The sequence below is a fragment of the Myotis yumanensis genome, unplaced genomic scaffold (assembly GCF_028538775.1).
Source record: "Myotis yumanensis isolate MYYU_CA2020_CCGP unplaced genomic scaffold, mMyoYum1.0.hap1 SCAF_18, whole genome shotgun sequence".
Classification (NCBI taxonomy): Eukaryota; Metazoa; Chordata; class Mammalia; order Chiroptera; family Vespertilionidae; genus Myotis; species Myotis yumanensis.
This window is the reverse complement of record NW_027223769.1, coordinates 7,243,146-7,263,027: the sequence shown is the minus strand read 5'-3', so window position 1 is coordinate 7,263,027 and position 19,882 is coordinate 7,243,146. Positions and strand designations below refer to the sequence as shown.

General features: G+C 43.0%; 1 pseudogene; it reads right to left on the bottom strand.

The window, feature by feature from the left end:
• Positions 1 to 1,581: 1,581 nt before the first annotated feature.
• Positions 1,582 to 2,123, bottom strand: LOC138997321 (bcl-2-like protein 2 pseudogene; annotated as a pseudogene).
• Positions 2,124 to 19,882: the final 17,759 nt, after the last annotated feature.

Below are 19,882 nucleotides of genomic sequence, written 5' to 3'. Positions count from 1 at the left end.
ACTATGGTTGCAAAGATCAAAAGATTTCTGTATGTGACACGGCACCAGAGTTAAGTTAGGATTTTTCAAAATGCTGACACGCCGAGCTCAAAAGGTTCGCTATCACTGTTCTAATGATACTATGTTGCCAGCTTCTGGGACCAAGTGAAAAATCTCCAAGAAGAGTCAACCATGGTCTAGCTAAGCTGATCAGTGCTCAGGATCAAGGGCAGGGTTCTAGAGCACTGTGTATGGAGAAGTCAGCATCGGAGAGCAGCAATTTTAGCACCTTAGAAAGTGCAACAGTGAGGTCTGGCTCAGGGCATGCATTTGGAGTGAAATCATTTCTTTCTCAAAAGAAAAAGCTATAATCTGAATCTGTTCTAGAGGGCTGTGAGCTCTAAAGTTAACATTCGCAGACTCTGAGGTACAGACAAGTAATACCCATGCAAATAGCATGGCTTCAAAGAAAATATAAATGCTTCCAGATCATGGTAGGTACTCTAGAACCCATACACCTGGCCCTTGATAAAGCAGCACCAAAGCCCACCACACGGAACAGGCTAGGCACGGAGTACACATCACCCTCACACCCATGGGTTTCAATGCATCAACAATCTCACTGAGACATAGTGCAGGACCCAGACTGTATTCTAGATCAGCATGTATGTCTACACCCAGAAGGAAAATTAATTACAGCCCCAATTTAGAGTTTAAATTTGGGAACATAAGGTCCCAGAGATAGGGGACACTTTAGGCACCAGTGTACCCCAGTAGGGGAGGAAGGCAGCAGGCAGGTCCAGCTACCAAAGCCTCTACCCACTGCAGGCTCTGCAGCCCTGCCTTTCTGTCAGAGTCCAGCAGGCAGCAGCAAGTGCATGATGCACAAGGAAGGGGGACCATGAAGGAACAAGGCTAGCTGTAGAACTGCACTTCTCTCCAAAGCCCTGCTAACGACTTTCTGCAGAGAAGTGCTGGAAGCCCTCATCTGTATACAGTGTTTCTCCCAGGCAATAGGACAAGGGAAGGAAGGAGGCAGAGAACTGTCCCTGTTCTTGCCACTGTTTTCTCCTTCAAGAATCCTACAACCACCAGATGAGACAAGCAGCCCAGCATGCACATGAGCACACGTGCACGTGCACACACATGTCCAAGCAGCCCACTGTCACAGCCACCTCTCCCTATCACCTGAGAATCTGAGCTTCCATTCAAAGAGACGTGCCTTCTGTGTTCTCCCCAAATCCCACTCACCCAATGGAGATGCCAGCCCCTTATGCAAGTCCACCTTCCTCGGGGCTGCAAAATGAGCTCCAGCTAGTTTCCTGTGCCTACACCTACAGGCATGATCCCTCCCACCTCCCCCTACCCCTGGAATGACTCTATCTCCTGGCCCCCTGACTTTCCCAATACATTCCCCAAGGTCTCCAGTTCACTCTTCCAACTGCCTGCCTGGCACACTCAGTTCCCTCACACACTACCCTGACCCTTCCCATCCTAGTTCCATACCCATCCATTCACCCCACTTCTTTCAAGGGCATTCTCTGTTCTGTTCCTGCCCTCCTGTCCCCCAGCACACCTAGCCCCACTTGGCCCTGGACTTTCTCACATACTAGCAAAAAATGCTCCTACAGTTAACAAGGCCCTTAGTGCCAGGGCCCCCGTCAGCACTGTTCTCACTGAGGCCCAGTTCCCGTATAGAGCTGTGAACTCCGCCCAGCCCCCAATACTGTGATCCAGTCGGCCAGCCGCATCTCCAGGTAGGCCACCATCCACTCCTGTACTTGTCCCACAAGTGGCTCCATCTCCTTGTTGACACTCTCAACACACAGAGCAGCTCCAAAGACAAAGAAGGCCACAAGGTAACCCCAGTTGGGGCCCCCCTGGAAGAATTCATCAGAGACCTGGGTGAAACATTGCTGGGCTGAACCTGGGGTCACATGCAGCTGAGCCACCAGATCAGAGAAGGTGCATCAGAAATGGGTCTCAAACTCATCTCTAGCTGCCCGCATGGCTTGGTGCAGTGAGTCAGCTGCTGGGCCCTCTCCGGGTCCCGCTCCACAAACATAACCCTTCTGCCTCAGCTTGTAGCCTACAAAGTCTGCCACCAGAGCCTGTGTGTCTGGGGCCGAGGCTGGGGTTGCCATCCGGGTGGCCAGCCTGGATGGCAGCTCTTAGGACCCAGCACTGGTGGCAAGGAGCCCCCAGGTGGGGCCTTTCATCCTTCTGGCCTGCGTGGAGCCCTGGGAAGGGGAGGAGGATATCAGAGCTAGGTGGGGAAGGCCAGGGATTAGGGTCTGGGCTGAGAAAGGCTGGGATTGCAGCTCCCAGGCCCAGGCCCCTGCCTCCAACGCTCTACCAGCTGTGTGGCCGAATCCATGTTTAATGACTGTCCTCCCGGGAAACCCAGGGCCAAGGGCTTCCTGACACCATCTCTACTCCGGTCTCCCCCAGAGCAGCCCAAAGGCCCAGCTCCTCCCTCACCCCAACCCTCAGCCTGTCTCCAATCCCTCCTGCCTGCCAGGTTAGGGATCTCACGGGTCAGGCCGCTGGCTGCCGGGATCCAGGAGCTGGGAGGGAGGGAGAGTGGGCCATAAATTTAAATTTAATGTATAGTTTCTGTTATCTTTATAAGAACCATGAATGGAATATAGAATATATGTTTTAAGGTATTTTATTAAAGAGAAGTTCTTTAAAAATATAGGTGAAAAAATTCGCTGTAATTTAACAGCTCAGCATGTTCTAAATACAGTTGGCTATAAGTGATTTCTTTTATAATGTCTTCTAATAAACTATTGGTTTCCAAGCATGCCTGTAAGTGTTATGTCTACAGAGGAAGAGCTAAGAGGTTCAAAACTTGGTTTTGCTGCTTTGTTTTATATCTTCTTGACAGAAGTATTTATTTCATTTCTGAAACATTAGCCATAATACCCTGCAACCAGTGAGAAAATCACCTTGCCCCATTAGTTTCCCTTTGGGCCTAATATCAACAGAATCAAAACTATAGAGCATAAAGTTGTCTAGAGAAAATTCATTCATACCCAGAGTTCTTATGAATTCACAATAACTGGGACATGTTGCTATAGTTAGAATTCTTTATCAATGCCTACAGTTTATCATCTGTACTTCTCCAGAAGTCTTTGTCATGTTCTAGCTTTGACCTATTTTTATTTCTCCTGTTGAATGAAAACAACAACAGAAAGGTAGTGATTATACTTATTAATCTGTTTCTTCCAAGAACACATGCATAAATTCTTATATATTGTGGGCATGCCCAATGTCTTATACAGAAATCCCACTTCTAGGACACTTTGTCTTATGAAGAAAAAAAAAAATGAGCAAAAAATTCTTACAAGGATGTACATTGAAGAAGTCCAGATAATAAGCATAAAAATGTTCTATAATAATGTATTAAATAAAGTATGACAAACTACCTTATAATCATGCTTTGGGTTCCAAATTAATTAACAAAGATACTCATCAGGAGTGGCTTAGTGAAACAGACAGGATACAGAGCAGAAGGCATAGAGTTGGAAAGTTCAAAAACAGAATCTAGTTAAAGAATGAGGGCCTTGGAATTCAGATTCTGATTCCATCTCAGGTACTCTGTGACACTTCACTAGTTATTTCAGGTATTTGTGCGTCACTTGCCTAATCAGTTTACTGGGAATGGTAATGACACCTCACTCACAGGGTTATCTTGAGGACTAATGAGACAATACATATAAAATATTTAGAATAGTGTATTAGTTAAGATTTTCTAGAAAAACAGACCAAACGGTGTGTGTGTGTATGTGTGTTTGTGGAGATAGATAGAGAGAGAGAGAGAGTTAGTTTAAGGAATTGGCTCATGAGTTTGTGGGGGCTTGTAAGGTCCAAAATTTGCAGGGCAGGCCAGCAGGTTGAACACCCACAGAACAGTTGCAATTTGAGTCCAAAAGCTGTCTCCTGGTGGGGCTCCTTCTTGCTCTGGGAGAGGTCAATCTTTGTTCTATTAAGGCTTTCAACTGATTAGATGAGGCCTACCCAGACTAAGGTGGGTGACTGACTCTACTCAGTGTCCACTGATTTAAATGTTAATCTCATAAAAATTAAAAGCCCATCTTCATGTTTTGTCCACAATGAAGTTTGACCAAATATCTGGGCATTGTGGTCCAGCCAAGTTGACTCATAAAATTAGCCATCATAAGTCCACCCCTTGTCAACTTGGTATCTATACACAGCTCCTTAAACCAAGCTTAATCTCTGAATAAAAACAATAACAAGGTGATACTTCCACCTAACATATACAACTATCTTGCATGTAACCAAAAAGCACACTAACACTTTCCCCAGAAGAGGGTGCAAAGTGCTTGTGTGATGTTTACTTTTCTTGACATCACACAATTTTAAATATTGTGATATAAAGTTAATAATACTTAAATACTATGACATAAGGTCAGTACATCTCAGGATACATGATAAAGGGATAAAAAAGGGAAGAAAAGATATTTGCGACACTCCCTCCCCCAACAAAATAAAGAAACACTCATAACAATTACAGTTCTCATTTCTGAAACTGGTCACATGGTTATAATTGATATTTATAACTACCTTCTTCCACTATCCAGTATTCTTTTTGTCCTCAGCAAGCACCTCAGTGTGTCATGGTTCTTTACTTAGTGCGGTGACCCAAACATTCTTGAAGACTCTTGCCCATTGGTAATGCTGCCTGAATAGTGTTGCAGTTTTCTACTCACTTTAATCATAGGGCATGTTATACTAAGAGATGCCTGAAAGGATCTTTTTACTTCCCTTGTGAAGTAGCAGTCCAACTTTCCCTTGGTAGTCAAGGTCAGTCACCCCAGTCAGCACAGTAATTCTATTCTTGGCCTGCTGATTCAGAAAGATGAGGAGCCCAAAGTAGCTGGGGAGCAGTCTTAACTTCCAGTTCAATGGAATCATGTCTCCTGGTGGAAGCACTCCTCTTTGGAACTTCTGGGCAGCAGAGCACAGGTTGTGGGGATAGGAAGCAAAAACTTGCTGTAGGACCACTAGGGGAAATAGTGAGTGATATCACTCCCATTTCTACCCATTGATTTCTGGCCTCATGCGTCCTGGCTATTCGAGAAAAAGCACCAGGTAGAGGACGCTGATCCACAGCATCTACAGCCTTTTGGGGAACCCTGCCCCAGCCCTGCAAGATACTGCCACCTGTTTGGCATTGTAAATGAGTCTTCAAAAGGTCATTCCACTGTCTGTCAAGCCAGCTGCTTCAACATGGTAAGACCAGTGAATTCCATGAGGATAGGCCCATTGCTGCACTTCCTTTGCTGTGGCATGAGTTCCTTGATAGCAACAATGCTGGTGTGGAACACCATGTTAGTGATAAGGCGTTCTGTAATTCCATAGATGGTAGTTTTGGCAGAAGCATTATATGCAGTAAAGGCAAATCTGCATCATGAAGGTCTATTCCAATCAGAACAAAATGTCCCTTCCATGATGGAAGCAGTCCAATGTAATCAGCCTGCCACCAGGGAGTGGTGTCAATATCGGGGACTCATTATTGGTCTCTGCTGTTGACAGATTGAGCATTCAGCAGTGGTGGTAGCCAAGTTGGCCTTGGTGACTAGATGCCCAAGCATAACCTCCATCACTGCCACCATGGTCGCTTTGTTCATGAGCCCATTGGTTGATGACTGGGGTGACTGAGGAAAAATCCTGATGGTTACCCACAGAATGGGTCAGCTTATCCACTTTATTAAAATCCAACACTGCTGAGGATATTCTTTGGTGAGCATTCACATGGGACACAGATATCTTCACTTTTACCCATTCAGAAAGGTCCACACCTCTTTCCCGGACTTCCTTGTCACCTATTTGCTAATCATGTTCCTTCCAAGTCCCCAACCATCCACCAAACCATTGTCCACCGTCCATGAATCGATATACAGTCACACATCTGGCCATTTCTCATTTCAAGCAACATAACCAAGTGCACTTCTCAAAGTTCTGCCCAATAGAAGGATTACTTGTGCCTTCAGGGCATACTCCACCAGAGCACATATATACAACTTCCACTTTTTTAAAGTATTTTTTTACTGATTTCAGAGAGGAAGGGAGAGGGAGAGACAGAAAGAAACATCAACGATGAGAGAGAATCATAGATTGGTTGCCTCCTGCACACCCCACACTGGGGATTGAGCCCACAACCTGGACATGTGCCCGGACAGGGAATTGAACAGTGACCTCCTGGCTTATAGGTGGGCACTCGACTACTGAGCCTTGCCAGCCTGGCTACCACTTCCATTTGGATGGTGGAATGTTGCTAGGTGTACCCAACTCAATGGCTTAGTGGGTCAGATCACATCAAGTTCATGAAGGGCAGCTCTTGTTGCATGGTAACTTGGTGGCCTGTAGTTAAGTGTCCAATCTCTGCTAAGGCCCAGTAGCAAGCCAAAACCTGTTTCTCAAAGGAAGAGTAGTTACCCACAGAGGAAGACAGGGCTTGGCTTCAAAATCCTAAAGGCTTGCACTGTGATTCACCTATAGGGGGCTGCCAATGGCTCCAGGCAGCATCTCTATCTGCCACTGATATTTCCAGTGATCTGCTGGGCCATGTGGCCCAAGTGGCAAAGCAGCTAACACACAGTCTGGACCTGTTGCAGAGTTGCAGAATCTTCTCTTGTTCTGGGCCCTTCTCAAAACTAGCAGCTTTTCAGGTCACTCAGTAAACACCCAAATGAGGAATATACCTCCATAATCCAGAGGCCCACTAGGCTTTGTGCCTCTTTTGGGGGTGTTGGTAGGGCCAGATGCAACAACTTGTCTTTCACCTTAGAAGGGATATCTCAACATACCCCACACCACTGGTTCCCTAGAAATTTCACTGAAGTAGTAATTTTTGAGGATTTGTTGGATTTATTTCCCACTCTCTGACACACAAATGTCTTACCAATAAATCTGGAGTACTTGCCAAGTAGGCAAGTTGAATGGGGATGTGGTGGGAATCACTATCCCTGCATCTTTCAAGTCCTTAATGGTGGCGTTAATCTCTGTAATCTCTCCAGGAATGTATATTTCTTTTAGTTTACTATTTTTCTAGGTAGAGGCAGTTCTAGTAGCTTCCAATTCTCCTTTCCACCATAATGGTCTTCACTCAACAGGTCAGAGAACCACTGTGGGGAATCTAACAGTTGCAGTTACTGAGTATGTCTATTCCAATTACCCATTCCAGAACTGGGGGGAAAACCCACAGGATGGGGTTAAGGCAACCACTGGGCCCACTGTGGGACAGACCTCAGCTAAAACTGCACTGATTACCAGACCTCCATATGCCCTGTCTCTGACTGGTAGGCCACAGTGACATTTTGGGTCACCTGGAATTAGCATCAGTTCAGAGCCAGTGTCTGGTAATCCCTGGAAGGTCTTATTATTTGCTTTTCTTTAATGTACAGTCATCCTGCTAAAGTCTGTAGGTTCCTTTGGGAAACATGGAGGGGGTGGGAGGATTAACAGTATACATTTTTGGCAAGGTAGCAGGTTCTTTCATCAAGAAGTTTGTGTCTATACACTGGGTCAAGTCTGGGAATTGACTGAAGTGCCATGACTGTGTTTTTATTATTCAGGTTATGCTTTTGTTCACTTGACCTAGAACTCTTCCACTCATACAGATCTAGTCAGAATTTGGCAGACTTCCCACCTGTTTCACTTCCACCAAAGAATACCAACCATATTCCCAGTTACCTATAACAGAATTTTTTTTTGGGGGGGGCGGGGGGAATCTTTCACAGTCATTTGCATTCTTCACCACAGTAAGTTGTTTCATATATTTAAATCATTATAAATTATTCTTAGATTTTTTAAAATTTCCCTTGAATGTTTAATTTTCAAGTAAAATGGATCCTCCAGGAAGCTTACCCATCATTATCTTTTTAGAGATAAGTAAAGTGAGGGTTAGCATAGGTTTCACCTCATAATCTCACACACTCATAATATCATAGTTTCTCCTATAATTACTACATTCAGACCACAACACACACTGTCTTCCATCCAAATTTCAACTTGTATAAGTTCTGTTCAAACACACAAAAACCGTGAGAGACTGACCAAATCTCTTATATAATCGGCCCATTCAATCATACTTAGTTAAAACTCACACACATCAACCTCAAAGTTTCAACATTATAATCACCCACTCTTTCACTGTCATACAATTCTTCCAGACTCTTGGGAGGTACAGTCACAAACCACTTTCACATACTGTGCATATTGCACCCAACGTCCTCTCCCGATGACAGTCTCAAGTGTAAAACATCTCACTCACGTGACAAGATTCAGACACAGAAACACAACCATTTGTTCTCACAGATACATTTCTTCACATCACACTTAGAAATGTGGTTTCTGGCCTCTCAGCAAAGTTAAAAATCTTTACCATAGATTTGTCCCTTCTGATAGCTAATCTGTACTAGCTTCCACCCTTCTCAGTCAATTCTAGTCTCTGACACACACTTAGACACACAATGTCACCTCTCCCACGAACACATGTACGGCTCAGGACCAGCACTCGCTGGTGCCCCAGGATTCTCTGATTCATCCACCAGGGTCCCTCCTGGTCCCACCATGATCCTCCTCCTCCCCCGTCCCAACAAACCAGCTTCCTCCCTTCTTCAGGGAACTCACCTGCGGACATGCGCCACCACCAAATCCTCCCGCTAGTCAGAGGCAGGCCCAGCACAAGCAGCCTCCCACCTGAAGTTACAAGGTCACTGGCCACCAAGGTTGCCAGTAAACAATCACAGGGTCTCAACCGCCCCTCACAGTTAAGACACATCACCTTCTACCACATGGCAGAGCTTGCCATGTGAACCCGCACGGGTGTCCAGCACATCCATTATCTCACACGCACGACACCCTCACAGTTGGTGTCACATACATCTTCTCCATCTCATCAGACTCACCCTGGGACTTGTGCACTTGCAGACTCACAGAAAACAAACCTCGCACCCAGAGGTCGGATCCCTCCGCACCAGACAATTCCCTTAAGCCACTGCATGCAGGCGTCCACCCTAAGCGGGTGGGGCGAGCCACGGTGCCAGGCCTGAAATCCCTGGTCGGAGGACTCTGAGATCCCAAATGCAGACCTAAAACCCGGACCTGAGCCATGGAAACCGGGAGATTGTAGCATCCTCCAGGGCCTATTAAAACTGGGCAGGTGCAGCCGGAAGTCCGGCAGACAACTCCCGGGCTCTTTCCTCTTAGACTACGTTTCCCAGAGGACACAGATGTCCAAGCTACTTCGGGTAGGAAGGTTGGTGGAGTGGTCGGCATGGAAGCAGGTGAGGGCTTCCCGACCTGAGGAGCAGAAGGGCTAGGCATGCGGCCTCCTCTGTAATCCTAAAGAGAGGCTGGACAAGAGCCCTTGCTGAGGATGCTGAAGGTTAGGAATCCTGAAACCCAGGGCTGGGCAAGAGGAGCCTCGGTGGTGCTAGGCCTGTGAGCAGCCCCGGGAGGGTAGATGGATGTTGTGTGTGCACGAAGGAAAGCAGAGAGTGTGTCTGCAATGAATGTATTTGGCTGTTTGTTGTGACAGCGACTGGATTCGTGATCGTGCCTATGTGACAATGTAATTGTGTGGGTGAGGGGTTGTGTGAATGGAGCTTATGATTGTGGGTGGCTATTTGTGTAAGCCCGTTTACTTGCATAAAAGCACATTTACACAAACCGTTACACTCAGACTCACACCATCAGGCAGTTAGGGAGACACTACAGTAGTCACCTATAGATTCATACACACAACACAAAGACAAAATCACATAATTTACCCCCAAGTTTATCGTCATCACACAACCTTAGAAAAAGCCACATAAGTACTAAAAACAACCCCCCCCCCCCCAAACAACAACCACCACCATTACCCTTATGTCCACTTAGTCCTCACAAACAATTATCTGAGGCACTTACACATACCACTAAGAATCATAGAAACAGCTATGATGGACCATGGACACAGACAGGTCTACTCTACATCGCACTCAAGGTCACACAGAGTTTGAGTTCCAAGAAAGGCCTGGTGTCTCATAATTCTTCTCTACCTCACTACTTCTGCCATTCCCCTTAGAAATACCTAGGGAAGGAGGAAAGAATGGCACTGTTACACATCCAAAAATAGTGTCTGAGATAATTAGGTGCTGCTTCTTACCTGAAATGTGCATATTAACATTTCTGTTGTTGTTGACACTATTATAGATGTCCCCCATTTCCCTCCCCTCTTTACCCACCTCCTTCCAGCCCCTGACCCCCTTCCTCCAGTCCCCTGGCCTTCACCACATGGTGGTCTATGTCCATGAGCTATACTATATGTGCTTTGGTTTAATCTCTTCACCTTCTTTTTCCAATCTGTCCCCCAGCCACGCCCCCCCCCCCCATATCTGTCAGTCTGTTTCATGTATCCACGCCTCTGATACTGTTTTTGTCAGTTTATTTTGTTCATGAGATTCCACATGTAACTGAGATCATATGGTATTTGTTTTCCTCTGACGACTTATTTTGCTTGGCATAATAATCTCCAGCTCCATCCATATTAACTTTTAAAATTCCTGTGTTATATTACTTTATTTAAAGTAAGAGTTATAATTCTTCAACCATGCTGAACATTTTCTTGCAAATTCTTTCACTCTTCTTATATGCATACATATATGCTTATGTACATAAGTATTTTTCCCCAAAAAGTACACCATGGTACACATGGTGTTATAATTCCTTATTTAAAGATATTTAGGTCTCTTTGTCTGTACTCAAGGATAAATTTCAGCAGATTTTCCATGACACTTCCAGGTGTGATTCTTTCTCACCAGTACTTCGAACTAAACGCTCAGGTATTTATTTTGCTCTGGAGTTTTTTCCTATTTATTTATTCTTTTCCATGTGTTATTTTAGTCTCTATTTTTGACATTTCCATTATACATACATTAAGTCTTTTTGGGTCATTTACTATTTCCTTGATCTTTTCTTAATATCCATTTCCTTTTCCCTCTTATTCATTGATAATTTGGTCAGGGTAGGTCTGAGCAGGTCAGTTTGGTTCATATCATTATAACATTTGGGACACTGGTCTGCCTCTCTAATTCCCCCTACTAAAGACCCTGGGCCCATCTTTCTTTTTTCTTTTTCTTTTTAAAAATCTTCATTGTTAGGAGTATTACAGATGCCCTCCTTTTCACCCCCATTGCCCCCCTTCCACCTCATTTCTGCCCTGCCCCAGGCCTTCACCACTTTATTGTACGTGTCCATAGGTAATACATATATGCATATATAATCTTTGGGTAATCTATTTCTGCCCCACTTCCCCCTTCCCCCTGAGATTCATCAGTCTGTTCCTGTTTCCACGCCTCTGCTTCTATTTTATTTATCAGTTTATTTTGTTCATTAGATTTCTTATTCATTTATTTTGATTTTTAGATTCAGTTTTTGATAGATATGAATTATTGCAATTTTGTTATTTTATTGTTTATATTTTTATCATTTTTCTCCTTCCCCTCCTCCTTCTCCTTCTTCTTCCTCTTCCTCTTCTTAAAAAATACCCTTCAAAATTCCTTGTAATACTGCTTTGGTGGTGATGGATTCCTTTTAGCTTTTTCTTGTCTGTGAAGCTCTTTATCTGACCTTTAGTTCTAAATAATTTAGCTGGGCAATCTTGGTTGTAGGTCCTTGCTATTCATCACTTTGAATATTTCTTGCCACTCCCTTCTGGCCTGCAAAGTTTCTGTTGAGAAATCAGCTGACAGTTGTATGGGAACGCCCTTGTAGGTAAGTAACTGCTTTTCTCTTGCTTCTTTTAAAATTGTCTCTTTGTCTTTGACCCTTGGCATTTTAATTATGATGTGTCTTGATGTGGGCCTTTTTGTGTTCCTCTTATTTGTGTCTCGCTGTGCTTCCTGGACTTGGAAGTCTATTTCTTTCACCAGGTAGGGGAAGTTTTCTGTCAATATTTCTTCAAATAGGTTTTCAATACCTTGCTCTCTCTCTTCTCCTTCTGGCACCTTCATAAGTGAATGTTGGTATGCCTGAAGTTGTCCCAGAGGCTCCTTACAATATCTTCCTGTTTTTGGATTCTTTTTTCTTTTTGCTCTTCTGATTGGGTATTTTTTGCTTCCCCATTTTCCAACTGTTGATTTGATTCTTAGATTCCTCTACTCTACTGTTGAATCCCTGTAAATTAGTCTTTATTTCAGTTAGTGTATGCTTTATTTCTGACTGGTCCTTTTTTATGTTGTTGATGCTCTAATTTCCTTGAAATTCTCACTAAGTCCCTTGAAACTCTCATTAATTCCCTTGAAGCTCTCATTAAGATCCTTGAGCAACCTTATCACCATGGTTTTAAACTCTGTATCCAGTAGTTTGCTTGCTTCTATTTCTTTCATTTGTGACATATTTCTTGGTCTCCACATTTTGGCTGCTTCCCTGTGTTTGTTTCTATGTATTAGGTAGAGCTGCTATGTCTCCTTGAATTGGTAGAGTGGCCTTGTGTAGTAGGTGTCCTGTAGGGCCTAGTGGTTCAGCCTACCAAGTCACCTGAGCTGGGCTCTCTAGGTGTACCCCTGAGTGGGCTGTGTGCACAGTCTTGTAGTAGTTGAGCCTTGATTGCTCTTGGTGTCACTGAGAGGAATTGACCTTCAGGCCAATTGGCTGTGAGGACCAGCTGTGTCTACAATGGAAGAGCCGCTGTGCAGGAGACACCCCTATGGAGCACAACTTGCTTCAGTGGGGCTTTGGTACTCACTGAGAGTGTGTCTTGAGTGTGTCACTCGTGGATATGTAGAGTTGTAATCTGGTATGGTCTGAAGCTGTCCACTGGGTGCAATGGTTCTGGCGCTTCCCGGGATGTTAGCCACTGCCTGGGGCCACCTGACAAGAGCTACAGAGAGATCTGCAGATGGTTGCTACTTGTATTGGGCTAGGAAGTGCCCAGGTGATGCCCAGCTCTGTAGCAAGGCAGACTGATGCTAGTGCTGGGTCTTGGGCCTCTTATTGAAGGTACACTGACTCCAGCTGGTGAAAGTTTGAGAGATTTCAGGAGAGTCTGAAGCCAGAGCCTGAACAGGCCATTCGTATCTAAAAGCTGCTGCAAGCAACTTGGGTGGGGCTGCAAGTTGGATGGGGCAGGGTCTCCAGAAATCACCAGGATGGAGCAAACAGTGTGGGCCATGCTGATGGAAACTCAGATAAGGCTGCCAGTCAGCCCTGTGATGGAAGAGGTTCCAGAACAGGAACAATGACCCCTATGAGCACCCCTGTCTATGAGAAAGCCAACCCTGACTTCCTGGCCTGATGCCAGACCATCCACTTCCTTCCCGTATGTCTCTGGATCCCCTAAAGCTGCCAGCCCAGCGGCACTGGAGCTTAGAAGAAACTGGACCATGTAAGTTCATGCACCATCCCTTTAAGAGGGACACCTGGGACTCCAAAAGCCTCTGTGTCATTCAGCCACAATCTGGCTGGTTTTTACAGCCTGAAGTTACAGGGACTTCTCTTGCCAGCTCTGGACCCCAGGCTGGGTGTCTGGTGTGGGGCGTGGATCCCTTGCTCCTCATGGGAGGGAGGCCTCTGAAGCCACAATATCTCTCCCAATTAAAAAAGCCACATGTGGGTGTTGGACCAGCTCATTCCGCATCTCCTACCTATCTCAATGTGCTTTCTTCTTCTCTAGTTCTGAATGATGGTTGATCTGTATTTTAGTTGTAGTTTTGATGTGGTTGTGGGATGCGGTGAGTACCTAATTTACTTTCACCACCATCTTGGTTCTCCTCCAGTCTTTCTTGACTCCATCCTGCTATAGTTGGATTTCCTCCTTGTTTTGAGTAAGGTCAGAATTTGTCCAACTTTCCTCTAATCTTTCATGTATGTGTGATTGAGACCAAGGAGTAAGAGACATGAAAGGACAAGAAAAATATTCTGAAGTAGCACTTTGGGAGCTCAGAATCAAGATTACCTCATGTCTTTGTTTTTCAACCCCTCTCATCCAACATTTTCTTTGGACTCCGAGTTTCTTCTAAAGTGTAACCAAGAAGAGAATAAATATGTTGATTTCTAAAAAGGCATGCCCCATGTAAGTTGGTGTTTTCTTGTCCCTAATTGAAGTCACTTTTTTTATATAGGTCATATGAATACCTGCATTATTTATCATGATATTGTTACCTAATTGAAATCATATAATAACTAAAAGAGTTATTATATGATTTAAATTATATAATGATGCCTAATGAGTGACTAAGTGATGATGCCAAAACTTCAGGTTCTTCCTTTTTTGTCCTCTCATCTCTAACCAGTGTTCATATACTCATTAGTGAATCATTCTTTATCTCACATATGCTCAGTCTTCTACCAGAAACAAGGGGAGAAGAGAAATAGTATTTTTGAGGGAAATAGTAGTGTTTCTCTTGTCAAAACTTTTGTTTGATAAGATGAATTTAAAAAATTTTTTTCTTAAATTTTTAACTTTATTTTTCTTGTTGAAACTATTACAGATGTCCCCATTCCTCACTTTTGCCCATCTCCACCCAGTCTCCAATCCTCCCCGCACCCCTTCCCTCTGGCCATCACTACACTGTTCTCTGTGTCTATGTGTTATGGATATATGGTCTTTGGCTACTCTGTTCATCTTCTTTCATCAATCACCTATGCTGACTCCCCTCTGACAGCTGTCAGTCTGTTCCATGTATCCATGCCTCTGGTTCTATTTTGTCAGTTTATTTTGTCCATTAGCTTCCACATATAAGTGAGATCATATGGTATTTGTCTTTCTCTGACTGGTTTATTTCATTTAGAATAATAATCTTCAGATCCATCCATGCTGTTGCAAAAGGTAAGATTTCCTTATTTTTTATAGCCACTTAGTATTCCAGTGTGTAAATGTACCACAGTTTTCTTATCCACTCATCTACTGATGGGCACTTGGGCTAATTCCAGATCTTGGCTATTGTAAAAAATGCTACTATGGACATAGGAGTGCATATATTCCTTCTGAATTAATGTTTCTGGATTCTTAGGATATATTCTCAGTAGTGGGATAACTGGGTCAAAAGGCAGTTCCATTTTTAATTTTTTTACAGGTTTTTTATTTTATTTTATTTATATTTTTATTGCTTAAAGTATTACAGAGAGTATTACATATGTCTCCTTTTTCCCCCCGCCCTTGACAATCCCCTGTTCTCCCCTACCCCCCAGTGTCTTATGTCCACTGGTTATGCTTATATGCATGCATACAAGTCCTTCGGTTGATCTCTTACTCCCCCCTCCTGCCCCCCAACCCTCGCCGGCCTTCCCGCTGTACTTTGACAGTCTGTTTGAGGCAGCTCTGCCTCTGTATCTATTTTTGTTCATAAGTTTATAATGATCTTTATTATCCACGAATAAGTTAGATCATGTGGTATTTTTCCTTCATTGACTGGCTTCTTTCACTTAGCATAATGCTCTCCAGTTCCATCCATGCTGTTGCAAATGGTAAGAGTTCCTTCTTTTTTACAGCAGCATAGTATTCCATCGTGTAGATGTACCAAAGTTTTCTAATCCATTCATCTACTGATGGGCACTTAGGCTGTTTCCAGATCTTAGCTATGGTGAATTGTGCTGCTGTGAACATAGGGGTGCATATATCCTTTCTGATTGGTGTTTCTGGTCTCTTGGGATATATTCCAAGAAGTGGGATCACTGGGTCAAATGGGAGTTCCATTTTTAGTTTTTTGAGGAATCTCCATACTGTCTTCCATAGTGGCTGCACCAGTCTGCATTCCCACCAGCAGTGCACAAGTGTTCCTTTTTCTCCACATCCTCTCCAGCACTTGTCGTTTGTGGATTTGTTGATGATAGCCATTCTGACAGGTGTGAGATGGTACCTCATTGTTGTTTTGATTTGCATCTCTCAGATGATTAGTAACTTTGAGCATGTTTTCATATGTCTCTTGGCTTTCTGAATGTCCTCTTTTGAAAGGTGTCTATTTAGGTCCTTTGCCCATTTTTTGATTGTATTGTTTATCTTCCTTTTGTTGAGTTGTATGAGTTCCCTGTAAATGTTGGAGATTAAACCCTTATCAGTGATAACATTGGCAAATATGTTCCCCCATGTAGTGGGCTTTCTTGTTGTTTTGTTGATGGTTTCTTTTGCTGTGCAGAAGCTTTTTATTTTGATGTAGTCCCATCTGTTTATTTTTTCTTTAGTTTCCAATGCCCTAGGATCTGTATCAGTGAAGAAATTGCTTTGGCATATGTCTGAGATTTTGTTGCCTTTGGATTCTTCTAGTATTTTTATGGTTTCCCGTCGTATATTTAAGTCCTTCATCCATTTTGAGATTATTTTTGTGTATGGTGTAAGTTGGTGGTCTAGTTTCATTTTCTTGCATATATCTGTCCAATTTTCCCAACACTATTTATTGAAGAGACTATCTTGACTCCATTGTATGTTCTTGCCTCCTTTGTCAAATATTAATTGAGCGTATTGGTTCGGGCCGATTTCTGGGCTCTCTATTCTATTCCATTGATCTATATGTCAGTTCTTGTGCCAGTACCAGGCAGTTTTGAGAACAGTGGCTTTGTAATACAGCTTGATATCTGGTATTGAGATCCCACCTACTTTGTTCTTTCTCAGAATTGCTGCAGCTATTCGGGGTCGTTTTTTATTCCAGATGAATTTTTGGAGAGTTCGTTCTAGGTCTGTGAAATATGCTATTGGTATTTTAATGGGAAGTGCGTTGAATTTATAGATTGCTTTGGGTAGTATGGACATTTTAATGATGTTGATTCTACCAATCCAAGAACATGGTATGTTCTTCCATCTGTTTATGTCTTCCTCTATCTCTTTTTTCAACATCCCGTAGTTTTCTGAGTTGAGGTCTTTTATCTCTTTAGTTAAGTTTATTCCTAGGTAGCTTAATTTTTTTGGTGTGATGGTAAATGGGATTGTTTTTTTAGTCTCTCTTTCTGCAACTTCACTATTGGTGTATAGAAATGCGATAGATTTCTCGGCATTAATTTTGTATCCTGCTACATTGCCGAATTGTTTTATTATGTCTAATAGTTTTTTGATGGAGTCTTTAGGGTTTTGTATGTATAATATCATGTCATCTGCAAATAAGGACAGTTTTACTTCTTCTTTTCCAATTTGGATGCGTTTTTTTCTTCTTCTTGTCTAATTGCAATGGCTAATACTTCCAGTACTATGTCGAACAGGAGTGGTGAGAGGGGGCATCCCTGTCTTATTCCTGTTCTTAGCGGAAATGGTGTTAGTTTTTGTCCATTGAGTATGATGTTGGCTGTGGGTTTGTCATATATGGCTTTTATTATGTTTAGGTATGATCCTTCTATTCCCACCTTGCTGAGAGTTTTTATCAAAAATGGGTGTTGAATTTTGTCAAACGGTTTTTCTGCATCTATTGATATGACTATGCGGTTTTTTTTTTCATTTGTTTATGTGATGTATCACGTTTTTTGATTTGCGGATATTGTACCATCCTTTCATCCCTGGAATAAATCCTACTTGGTCATGGTGTATGATCTTTCTGATGTACTGCTGGATCTGATTTGCTAAGATTTTGTTGAGGGTTTTGGCATCTATGTTCATGAGGGATATTAGCCTGTAATTCTCTTTCTTTTTTTTTTTTTTTTTTTTGTTGCTTAAAGTATTACAAAGGGTATTACGTATGTGTCCTTTTTTCCCCGCCGTTGACAATTCCCCGGCTTCCTCTACCCCCCAGTGTCTTATGTCCATTGGTTATGCTCATATGCATGCATACAATTCCTTCGGTTGGTCTCTTACCCCCCTCCCTCCTGTCCCCCAACCCTCCCTGACCTTCCCGCTGAAGTTTGACAATCTGTGTTAGGCAGCTCTGCCTCTGTATCTATTATTGTTCAAAAGTTATAATGGTCTCTATTATCCATGAATGAGTGAGATCATGTGGTATTTTTCCTTCATTGACTGGCTTATTTCACTTAGCATAATGCTCTCCAACTCCATCCATGCCGTTGCAAAAGGTAAGAGTTCCTTCTTTTTTACAGCAGCATAGTATTCCACCGTGTAGATGCACCACAGTTTTCTGATCCATTCATCTACTAATGGGCACTTAGGCTGTTTCCAGATCTTAGCTATGGTGAATTGTGCTGCTATGAACATAGGGGTGCATATATCCTTTCTGATTGGTGTTTCTGGTTTCTTGGGATATATTCCAAGAAGTGGGATCACAGGGTCAAATGGGAGTTCCATTTTTAGTTTTTTGAGGAAACTCCATACTGTCTTCCATAGTGGCTGCACCAGTCTGCATTCCCACCAGCAGTGCACAAGTTTTCCTTTTTCTCCACATTCTCTCCAGCACTTGTCGTTTGTTGATTTGTTGATGATAGCCATTCTGACAGGTGTGAGATGGTACCTCATTGTTGTTTTGATTTGCATTTCTCGGATGATTAGTGACTTTGAGCATGTTTTCATATATCTCTTGGCTTTTTGAATGTCCTCTTTTGAAAGGTGTCTATTGTAATTCTCTTTCATTGTGTTGTCTTTACCTGGTTTTGGTATTAGGGTGATGCTGGCTTCATAGAATGAGCTTGGAAGTGTTCCTTCCTCTTGGATTTTTTTGTAGTAGTCTGAGGAGGATAGGTTTTAGTTCTTCCTTGAATGCTGGGGTCCAACCCCAGCGGGTCCAGGGGTCCCCAAAGGTGTAGACGGAGTCGGTGAAGAAGGAATGACACGAAGACAGCCTTCAGTTGATCAGCAGCCTAGTCAGGACCTCTAGCCAGGATCTCCAGCCAAAGTTCTGGTCAGAGCTCTGGTTAGGAACTGATGAGGGTCTGATGAGGATCTGATGAGGATTTGATGTTTATTGTCTTGTTACATCCGTATTTATACCAGCCGATTTTAATCCTGTCAATTTCTCTTACAAAGGTTAGTGCGTTTCTTATCTCCATTCCAGGGAGTAAAGATTATGTAGCTAAACTACCCGCCTAACACTTAATTAAGGGGTTGTATCCCCTCCCTAACCTCAGGGAAAAATCCCTACCTGGGGAAACAACCTTTCTCAGAGAGGTGACCTTGGTTAAAACACATGGCACTAAGGAGAGCAAACATATTAAGAACAATATGCTATATATGCCAGATCCCTTGAAACATATGCTGTGCAGATGTTTCTTTCCTGCAGTGACTGTGTCAAGCAGCAAGGATGGACCGGCTTCTAGCACTTGAATGTTTGGTAAAACTCCCCTGTGAAGCCATCTGGTCCTGGGCTTTTGTTTGCTGGAAGCTTTTTGATGACTGCTTCAATTTCTTCCATAGTTATTGGCCTGTTGAGATTTTTAGATTCTTCCTGATTAAGTTTTGGAATGTTGTATTTTTCTAGGAATATGTCCATTTCCTCCAGGTTGTCTAGTTTCTTGGAGTAGAGTTGTCCATAGTATTTTTTTTAACAATCAATTTGTATTTCTGTGGGGTCTGTTGTTATTTCGCCTCTATCATTTCTGATTTGGTTTATTTGGGTCCTCTCTCTTTGCTTCCTGGTGAGCCTGGCTAGAGGTTCATCAATCTTGTTTATCCTTTCAAAGAACCAGCTCTTGGTTTCATTGATTTTCTGTATTGTTTTTTTGGTCTCTATGTCATTTATTTCTGCTCTAATCTTTATTATCTCCTTCGTTCTGCTCACTCTGTGGTTTTCTTGTTGCTCTCTTTCTAATTCTTTGAGCTGTAGATTTAGATGATTTACTACCATTTTTTCTTGTTTTTTGAGATAGGCCTGTAGAGCTATAAACTTCCCTCTCAGGACTGCTTTCATTGTGTCCCATAGGTTTTGGATTGTTGTGTTTTCATTGTCAGTAGTTTCCAGGATGTTTTTAATTTCTTCTTTGATCTCATTGGTAACCCAATCAATATTTAATAACATGCTCTTCA